Source organism: Eptesicus fuscus, chromosome 6, assembly GCF_027574615.1.
Source record: "Eptesicus fuscus isolate TK198812 chromosome 6, DD_ASM_mEF_20220401, whole genome shotgun sequence".
Lineage (NCBI taxonomy): Eukaryota > Metazoa > Chordata > Mammalia > Chiroptera > Vespertilionidae > Eptesicus > Eptesicus fuscus.
This window is the reverse complement of record NC_072478.1, coordinates 35,793,557-35,803,355: the sequence shown is the minus strand read 5'-3', so window position 1 is coordinate 35,803,355 and position 9,799 is coordinate 35,793,557. Positions and strand designations below refer to the sequence as shown.

General features: G+C 40.3%; 1 pseudogene; it reads left to right on the top strand.

The window, feature by feature from the left end:
• The first annotated feature begins 1,657 nt into the window (after positions 1-1,657).
• LOC114227674 (FACT complex subunit SSRP1-like) lies at positions 1,658-9,537 on the top strand (annotated as a pseudogene).
• Positions 9,538-9,799: the final 262 nt, after the last annotated feature.

Sequence of the window (9,799 nt, the reverse complement as noted above, 5' to 3'; positions counted from 1 at the left end):
TTGAACTCTTTATTGTACTCACATGGAATAAGGAAGACATGCAGTTCACAATCACATCCTTTTCTCTTGCACAAAATTTGAAATTGTCACATATGCTAATATGTGCAAAAAGTATAAATATGCTGCTACTTTGATTTTTAGTCCCATGCCATCTGGCAGTGAGGATGAAGTGAGTAAAAGTAGAGTGACAAGCAAAAATATCAGCCTTTCATGTCTATTGGTGTAGTGGTTGAGGTGTGAAAGAAGTGAAAGAAAATGGAATATAGGCCAGATTAGAGGCCCAGTGCATGAATTCATGCATGGGTGGGATGGGTGGGGTCCAGGCCAGCCTGGCTAGGGGGAGGGGACATGGGCAGTTAGCCGGCCTGCCTGCTGGTCGAACTCCTGGTCGAGTGGACAATTTGCATATTAGCCTTTTATTATATAGGATATACACTGAGTGGCCAGATTATTATGTGTTCAGAGATCATAATAATCTGGCTACTCAGTGTATATAAATATATATATACTATTCTAGACTGTTTAGTCCCTTCCAATGGACACTGATGACTCAGCAGTTGCAAAGCCAATCACTAATGAATGGTATGAGATTAGACACTGGACCCCAAAGCCTAGTATTTAGAGCAAAAGCACAGCAGGAGACAAGCCAGTCACATACCAGTCAACTGGCAGAAGACACCAAACCCCAGCAGGTCAGATCCAAGAACGAGGATCCTAGAGCACTTTAATGTTAGAGCTGACTAGAATCAATGAAGAGGAAAGGAAGCTAAGAAACCCACCTCCATTTGTAGGCAGAGTTCTGTGTGGTAGCTTCTTGTGAAGATAATGTGTGTCTCCCTCCCATACCCAAACATCATGCTACCTCTGGTATTTAAGGGGTAGCATTTGATACTATTTCATCAGGTTGTCTACCCCCACACACACCTTTCTAGTTTTGACACATTTCACACAGTTGCCATACCCACTGTCCTCAGACAAGTCTGTGTGCTTCAGGCAAACCAGGCTGTACTAATACAAATGTCTATGACTGGTAAATAATGAGGCATCTGAAAGACTCATGGCAGCTAAGACCAGAAAAGAACTCGGTCTCTTCTCCTTCTCTCCTTGGAAATTGATGCCCTGTCATCTTTTCATGTAAACACTTGCTCTTCCAAATTTTTGATTGTTGCCAAAGCAAAGATAATTCTTCCAGGTGCCAAATCTGTCCTTTTTGACTCAACCTTCCCCTTTATCTTCTACGTGGAACCTCATCATATCTGCCGATTTCTGTTTCTGAATGGACTTGGAGTTCATGTTTTCCTTTTCTCCCTCACAATCATCACCTAGACCCTGAACTCATAAAGCATGCATTATTTTCATTGATGTGTTGGTTCCAGCCTTTCCTCTCCTGGGTTTGTTTCCCACACATCAGTCCCTCGCTCTGGGATCCCTGAGAGGTCTTGTAACCAGATAATCAATGGGTCCATGCTGCCTGTCACTACTTGAGCCAATTAAGCAGGGACAGGGTTGAATCATATATGAGCGTTTATTCTAATACTGCTGGCAGTATGGGAGAGCAGCAGGTCATCCACAAAAATCTGCTCTGCCTCTCCCCATAAGCCAGCTGCTTATATTGGGTAGAAGGACAAAGATTACATGGGGAAGTAGGCAAAAGGTTATGCCAAATGGGAAGTTTACAGGTAATGGGGGCTGGAGATTTGCAAAGGCCTGTGGGTATGCAAAGGGCTGGGGTCTTCAAAGGGCTGGTAACTCTGGTTTCTGCAACAAGGTGGTTAATCTTTCCATGATAATAAACAGCTCCAAATGGGGAGGAAGGGCTGCATTTCCAGGTGAGCGCCCAGTTCCCACATGTAACTCCCAGACAGGTTAGAATGTGCCCTCTTTAATCAAAACAAAACAATCATGTCTAACAGAGCATGATTAGTATTTCTTACAATTATAACTGGTCCCAAATATTCTATTTCTGCTGCTATCATTCTCACCACCTATAACACTAAGTTCAAACCCTTCCCCTAACACTCAGTACCTGGCAATCTTCTCTATCCAACCATATTTCCCACCTAACCCTTTGTACCACTCATCTCCTTATTTCCAGTCTTGCCATGCTTTTTCCCCATTTCTAATGAATTTTCTTTGCTTAAAAAATTTCTTCTTTCCTCTCCAGCTATCCAAGTGCTACTTATCCTTCCAAGTTCATGTCAAATTATCACCATTAAGTCTTCTCTGGAAAATCTGGTCCCTTTAAATTCCATAGCCCTAATTGTCAATATCACTTATTTAGGTATCTAGAATATCACATTATGGTTTGTGTTATTTAATTCTTGTTTTATAAGTTCAAGTTTGCTTCCCTCAACTGCTTTTGAGAGCAATGACTTGAGATACATTTCTCCTATATTAAGCTTTTTCCCCTGAAGGGACATCAAATGGCACAATAGGCACACCATGTTTATTTAATATATATTTATAACATTTTGTCTGAAAACATGGATAAAATAAAAAATTACATTAAGGACTAGAGGCCCGGTGCAAGAAAGTCATGCACTGGGGGGGGGGGGGGTCCCCTCGCCCAGCCTGCACCTTCTCCAATCTGGGACACCTCGGGGGATGTCCAACTGCCAGTTTAGGCCCGATCCCTGCTGGCTCCTAACCGCTCGCCTGCCTGCCTGCCTGGTTGTCCCCAACTGCCCTCCCCTCCAGGCCTGGTCACCCCTAACTGCCCTCCCCTGCAGGCCTGGTTGCCCCTAACTGCCCTCCCCAGCCAACCTGGTTGCCCCTAATGGCCTCTGCCTCGGCTCCCACCACTGTGGCTTTTTCCAGAAGGATGTCCAGAAGATGTCTGGTGTAATTAGCACATTACCATTTTATTAGTATAGATGACTCTTGAAGAGTCAGTTTGGGATTTGGAGTGGTTTAAGCACTTGATACACAAGAATTCATTTAAAGACACTAGAAGTGAAATATTCTGCTGCCTCTGACCTTTGGGCCTGCAGCAATACTGGCACATTATACTCTGGTTTTCGGCCCTTCTACCATAGTTTCTGGGCTGCTTAATTGGCCTACATTCCAACCACAACATTAGCATATAAGACATCACCTACACATTTAAATAAATAGTTAACTCTGACCACTTGCTTTACCAAATAGAACAGAGATTTCCAAAGAATGGGAACCCACAGCTCTGCTATGTCCTTTGTGACCTGGGGAAGGTTCTGTTGTGATGTCCTCACATCCCTGTGTTGAGTTCAGGTTCTCCTCCCCTAAAGATGACATGGAAAGCAAGACAGCAGTAAAATGAGAACCCACTAGAAATGGAAGGACGAAGCAAATTTGATCTTGAACTGAGAAACAGTTTTCTTTCTAAAGACCTTATGTACATGGTACCTTCTGGTTAAATAAAGTAATTTGATTTTTATTAAGCACCAAAGAAGCAGAGCGCCTGGGTGAGGTGGTCACTAGCGCTGATCTGTTCAGCAGTTAGATCATCTAATTAGTAAACACTACATCAAAAGCAGAAAATATAACCACAATACAGAAAATTTATTAAGTAACAATGGAGTGAAAATTCTCTTCAGTTAGATATTCCATATTCCATCTTCAGAGACTGTAGCACAATTGTTTAAAGCATGGAGACCATGTAAATTTGAAAGGAAAATTGTTTTTACAAACAACACCAGAACTGGGATCATGGGAAAATGAATTGAACATGCATTGTCTACATGAACAAATCGAATCTGGGAGTAATCAAACAATTAATTTTGAACAAGAGCATCTCATTTTTAACATTCTTTCTTCGCATACATGTTTTAGAATTTCAGGAATCAAACCACAATGGGTTGAAAAATACCAAGTTAGCTCACCAAATCTATGTGTGAACAAGATTAGCATTCAATAATGTGCTAACTAATCTCACCCTTAAACATATTATTTTCAGATTTGACTTAAATAGCTAAGTTACCACTTTATCTCTTTCTTTGTCCAAGCCAATCTCTTCCCTCCCTTTCTTATACAGTACCATCTTTTCTTCTTGCTCAATATTATCAAACCAAGCCACAAATCTAATTAAGCTGTCTTGATGCCAAAATCTCTGCTCCTGGAGAAATGCATCATGCAGCTCATCTAGGTAAATGAATTAAAAGAGCATCCAGGCAGGTATCTGGTGAATGTCTCAGTTCATCCTTGCATAATAAACTATCTTCTCCTGCTCATTCATTTGTCAGTCACAGTAACTAAGGATTATTATTTGCTGAATGTACGTGACACCAGCAATTTGCAAAGTCTGTTGGCAAGAAAATCAGGTTAGAATGACAGAGTGAGAAATTAAGCAGAAGCCTGATGTAATTAGCTACAACAATCAGTGCTCTAATTTCTGATTTATTGTTTCCTGTTTTCCTGCTGCACTCCACTCTGTGTATACTGTATGTGCTTCGTATAGGCCAAACAATTGCCTTATCAGTCCTGGCAAAGCGAGAGGTCACAGTTAACAATATTTATTTAAACATGCAGGATGCTTCCCGCTGCAATTAGGAAATAACTATTACTAATAGGTCTTTGGCACTACTTCCTCACTTATACAATTTTTTTTTGGTGGGCGGGGGGGGGGGGGAAACAGAAACAAGAAAGACTTAGATTCATTTCTTACATATGCATAAGAGTTGATTTAGCTGTCCCTCTAGGAGCATTTTTCTTCTCTCAAAAGGTTTGTGATTCTAAATGAGCCAAACAAATCATTATTGTTACAGCTAAATATCCATAAAAATATGGAAAAAGTATTCTTCCTGATAAATAGTGGAGTTTATTTTCAAAGCCACATGGAAAGATACCCCCACACACACCTTGGAAACTCTAGTCTGTAGAGAATGTCCTTGCTTTCCATCATTCAACCACAAACATAATGAGGTTAGTCAGGGGTTATTTTCATATGTGAAGAAAGCATTTTTAAAAATTGCATGTAGGATATATTTTGAAGAGGTTAATTATAAGCATTTTGAAATTCTAAATAGTTTTTTAAGCTCTGAAATAACAAACTCTTCTTAAGATGAAAATACCACTATACTTAACCTAAAATAATGTTAATATTTCTGAAAAGCTGAATATAACTCAATTCAGGAAAAAATCAAATGAAATTTGCATCATTAGCCATAAAAAGGAATATTTTATAGGTCCTTTTGAAAAATAAAGAAAATGGATATGATGAAATAAATATTTTTTGTTTTTATTCTTTTAATTTCAAAATATTAGATATGAAACTGTCCCAGAACATGTGTCTAACATAAGATAAAGCAGAACATACTAACAAGGTCCTTGGGGAAATCCTCAGAAGCTAGTCAGACTTCAGAGTCATATGGGAATTAGAAGACACATTAGATCTATTGTCAGGAGACCTGGATTTTTTTTTTCCAGGACATTTCTCTCATTAACTAGTGGTCTTGAGCAATTCATTTGACCTCACTAGGTCTCATTTTTCTTATAAATAAAATGAGAAGTGTGGACTTGATCTTGAAATTGTTTTTATAGTAAAAATAAACATACATCAAGCACTTTGTTCTCTGTCAGGAGCTATGCTAAATATTTTAAACTAGAGGCCCAGTGCATGAAAATTCATGCACTGGAGGGGGGTTCCTCAGCTCAGCCTGCCTCCTCTCACAGTCCGGGAGCCCTCAGGGGCAGGAGGTGACCCGGTGATCAGGGGAAGGCGACGCCCCATCACACCTCTGCTGCTGCCACTGCTGGCAGTGCAAGCCTCAGCCTGCCCTGGTTACCTGAGCCTTGGGCGGCCCTGGACAGCTGGGCAGCTGCCATCCAAGGCTTGCCTGCACCTCGGGCCGGCCATGGGCGGCTGGGCAGCCAACATCTGAGGCTTGCCTGGGCCTCGGGCATCTGCTGGGCAGCCACCATCTGAGGCTTGCCTGCGCCACGGGCCAGCCCTGGGCTGGGGAGCTGAGGGAACTGGGGGACTCTGAAGGCAGGCACATGGAGCAGCCAGGCCCACCTGGGGGCGGGCCGGGCCTTGCTGCATGCCTGCCACCCCAAAGGGGCTGAGGGGACTGGGCGCCACCATCTTGTGGCTGTGGGTGCTGCCATCTTTGAGGGTGTGGCAGACAATTAGCATATTCCCTTCTTATTGGCTGTGGGCGCTGCCATCTTTTGTGACGGTGTGAGGGTCAATTAGCATATTCCCTCTTTATTAGAGAGGATGATCCAGTTTTCTGCTATTAATAAAATTAAATTAAAAACAAAATTTAAAACATTATAATGAAAAGAGGGACATTATATACAATTCACTGTTGACAGTTCTTTTCTTTCAAGTTGACATATACTTCACGTCTTTTAATTCCCTCAATAGTCTACAAAATAAGAACTTACTGTCTCTATTTTACAGTTGAGGAATCTGAAGCTTTGAAATTCTGTAACTTGCTTGAGGTTATTCAGTTAGAAAGAGACCCAGAGATCATTCTAAACCAGGCTAATCTGTGCCCATAACACAAGTACTTAACGTTTTTGTTCTACAGCCTTATATCTTAAGATCTTAACATATTAAGATTCTAATAAAAAATACATATAGATACATGAAGATGAACGCAAAAGAATATCTTAAACCAAAATGTAGAAATTCACAAAGTCCTATTGAAATAAGATGGAAGATTTAGTGTGTGAGCACCCAATTGTATTTGTGTCTAATAAGTTTCATGAAAATGACAATAGCAATTCCAAACAAATATCATTAAATCAATCATTAAGTAGTTTCTTTGTTTTCAATTCAAAATTGTATTCTCTTTTTTATTTGTTTGTTTTTGTTTAACGTATTACAAATAGTAGTACATATCAGGATTGTATTCTGTAGGAGGGTAGAATGTACCCTCTTTTCCCAAGAGATCCATAATCCAGTTGGTGTTATACTTCACGTTGTACATTCATTTATGATAAAATCTGAGGTACACACAACAAATGCTGAAGGAAGTCAGCTGATAAATTTCAAATATCAGAGCTAGAGCAGTCAGGAAGCATTTTTTATGGATGAGATAAATAAATATACTCTGAATTAATGGAAGAAGGAAAGGAGAGCTTTTCTTGACCAACACCTTCAAGAAAATGGCTAGAAGGTGTTGTTCAAGACGGCAAATAGGGATAGTAGTGTTAAATAAAGTCTAGTCTGATTGTGTTCAGGAACAGAAATGGGTGTGTGCGTGTGTGTAAAAAGAGAAGAGACCTCATATTCAAAGGAGTTTTTTTAGGCATCATTACAAGGTCCATTTGTAATGGTTAAATCCTGAAATGAAGAAAGTGCCAGCAGGAAAAGAGAGGAAAGACACATGTGAAAAAATATTTTCAAAGTAAATTTTCATTTATTCACTCAATCATTTATTCATGTGATTAACCTTGATTTTAGCCTTATATCCAGGAACTATACTAATATGATAAATGAAAGAATGAACATCACTAAGACTCCTTGAACATTAAACAGACAATCAAGGAATACTATGAATAACTATGTGCCCACAAAGTTATAACCTAGATGAAATGGACCATTTCATTGAAAGACACAAAATGCCAAAACTCACACAAGAAAAAAATATATAGAAAATCTGAATAGGCCCTGATAATACCTGGTTCCCATGGCAATTGCCACACATAAGTCTCTGCTCCAGTAATCTGTGACTCCCTGTATTTTCCAGTCTGTCTTTCTAATCTTAAAGCCCTGGTTTTCCTTGTACCTTCATCTATCCTTTGGATCCTAGAAAAGTTAATTTTTCAGTCTGTTGAGTTATGTACTCATTAGAATGGAGTGACAACCTCCAACTTCTTTACCTACAGGACCAGAAATGGGAAGTCCCTATATATGCGTGGGTGATTGGGTAAACATCGCTGTCATTTGTAGAAATAATATTTATTATTAGTAAAGTATTGTTGAAATTATTTCGGCACAGTTGTGACTTAAACCTGTACATGGTCCATACAAGCTGACTGTGAAAGGCATGCATCCATTAATTCTTTCATTTATTCTACAAACATTTACTGAGAGCAAAATAAGCACTGTGCTAGGTGTTAAGGAATGATGAACAAATAAGACACTGGAGTTCAAGATGTCTATCAGGAGGTAAAAGGCTCTCCATGAATGATGGTTAGCTGAGGTAGAGCCACTTGGGTATCATCTTCAAGAATAGCAAGATGGGAAAAGTGGACAATATCCAGGTATAGTGTTGAAGGAAGGCATCTAGCACAGTGTACTTCTGGGTCACAGACTTAAGCTTCTCATAGAAAACGACCATGTTTATAAGTATGATGGCTTATGAGAATCTGAATTGAGAAAATCTCTGATTTCTTCAAAACTCACTATTGCCTTGAGCTAATGTAATGGGCTGGAACTGGGGGGCGGGAGGGAGGCAGTAAAATTTGTTGGATTGCTATTTTTCTTTGACATCAGTGACCAGCCTGTCTGAGATTCCCCTCAGCAACATGTCTCAGGTGCACCATAGGCAAGAATAAAGTGACACTGGAATGCCATCAGAATGTTGATGCCAAGGTCTCTTTTATGTGCCTCCTAACCTACAGGATGGTGTATACCTGGTTGAGAGGTTTGCCCAATGTGTGCTATCCAAGGCAAATATAATCTAGGCCACTGGAGATGCATCTTCCAGGAGCCGCACTGTGTGACTTCCCTTGGTTTTTAAAATGTTTGGATCTATTCTACCTTTCTGCACCTGCATGGAACTCTGTATACTTTCAGCAGCATTGTGAGGGAAGAGTATGGGAAAATGATTTTGGCAATGCGAAAAAGCCCAACATCAAAAACAGTATTGAAGGAGAGGATGAACTCAAACTACAACAAATAGATCTCTAACTCTGATAAAGATTAGCATGATGCCTACTTGGAGCTGAGAAAGAATACCAGTAAGAGAATGCACCAACAACAAATGATGACCAATAAGTCATTCAACTCAGATGTAGAAAAGGAAGAAATGGCAGAGAAGTTTGATAGCAATGCTCTGCCAGATCCTCCAGTAATGAGGATGACAGTGATTGGGATGAGAAGAAGAAACAGCTCAAAAAGGCCAAATGGCCAAGAATCACAAGGGCCACAGGTCTGTGTAGATACTGTGGCTCAATGCCAGCTGAAAGAAGATCAGGTCAGACCATCTTGGCATCAGTATCACAGATCTTTACAAGAGGCAGACAAGATCTGGGAGGAAATGTCCAAACAGAATGAAGAGAAGGAGGGTAAGACTAAGCATACTTGGAGGGAATATGAGAAAATCGTAATATAATATGAAGGGGGCCGGGGTAAGTGTTCTAAGAGGGACAAGCCAGAGAAAAAGAAAATAAACGTAAAAATGAAAAAGTATCAATGCCCTCCAGGGGCTCATTATCAGAATCATTCTCAGGGCAGCTAAGTGAGAGCTTCAAGAGACAGTTTGTGTCCTATGATGACAGGAAAGAATAAGAGCAAAAGAAGAGAAGGCATAGTAAGGAATTGGAAGAATAGGAACTAGCCAGTACTCCCCCAGCTCAGAAGACTGGGTGTCAGAATCCAATGAATAGAAAAGAGGAAGTTTTTCTCTCCTTACACTTGCCCTATCACACCTTCTGTCTCTCCAGGCATATTTTGGTACCAGTTTCTCCTCATGTTAAAATGTATTTTTTTTTTTTTTATTCTGTGCCATCTAATCAAGCTCTCCTGGTGATATGCACTTACCGGTGGTAGCAGGAGAGCTATGTTATTCTGATACTTCCCATGGATGAGTCTTTTTAACTTGGGGAGAGATTGGGTGGGAGACAAGGCAAGGCAGAATCCTCCTTGAGC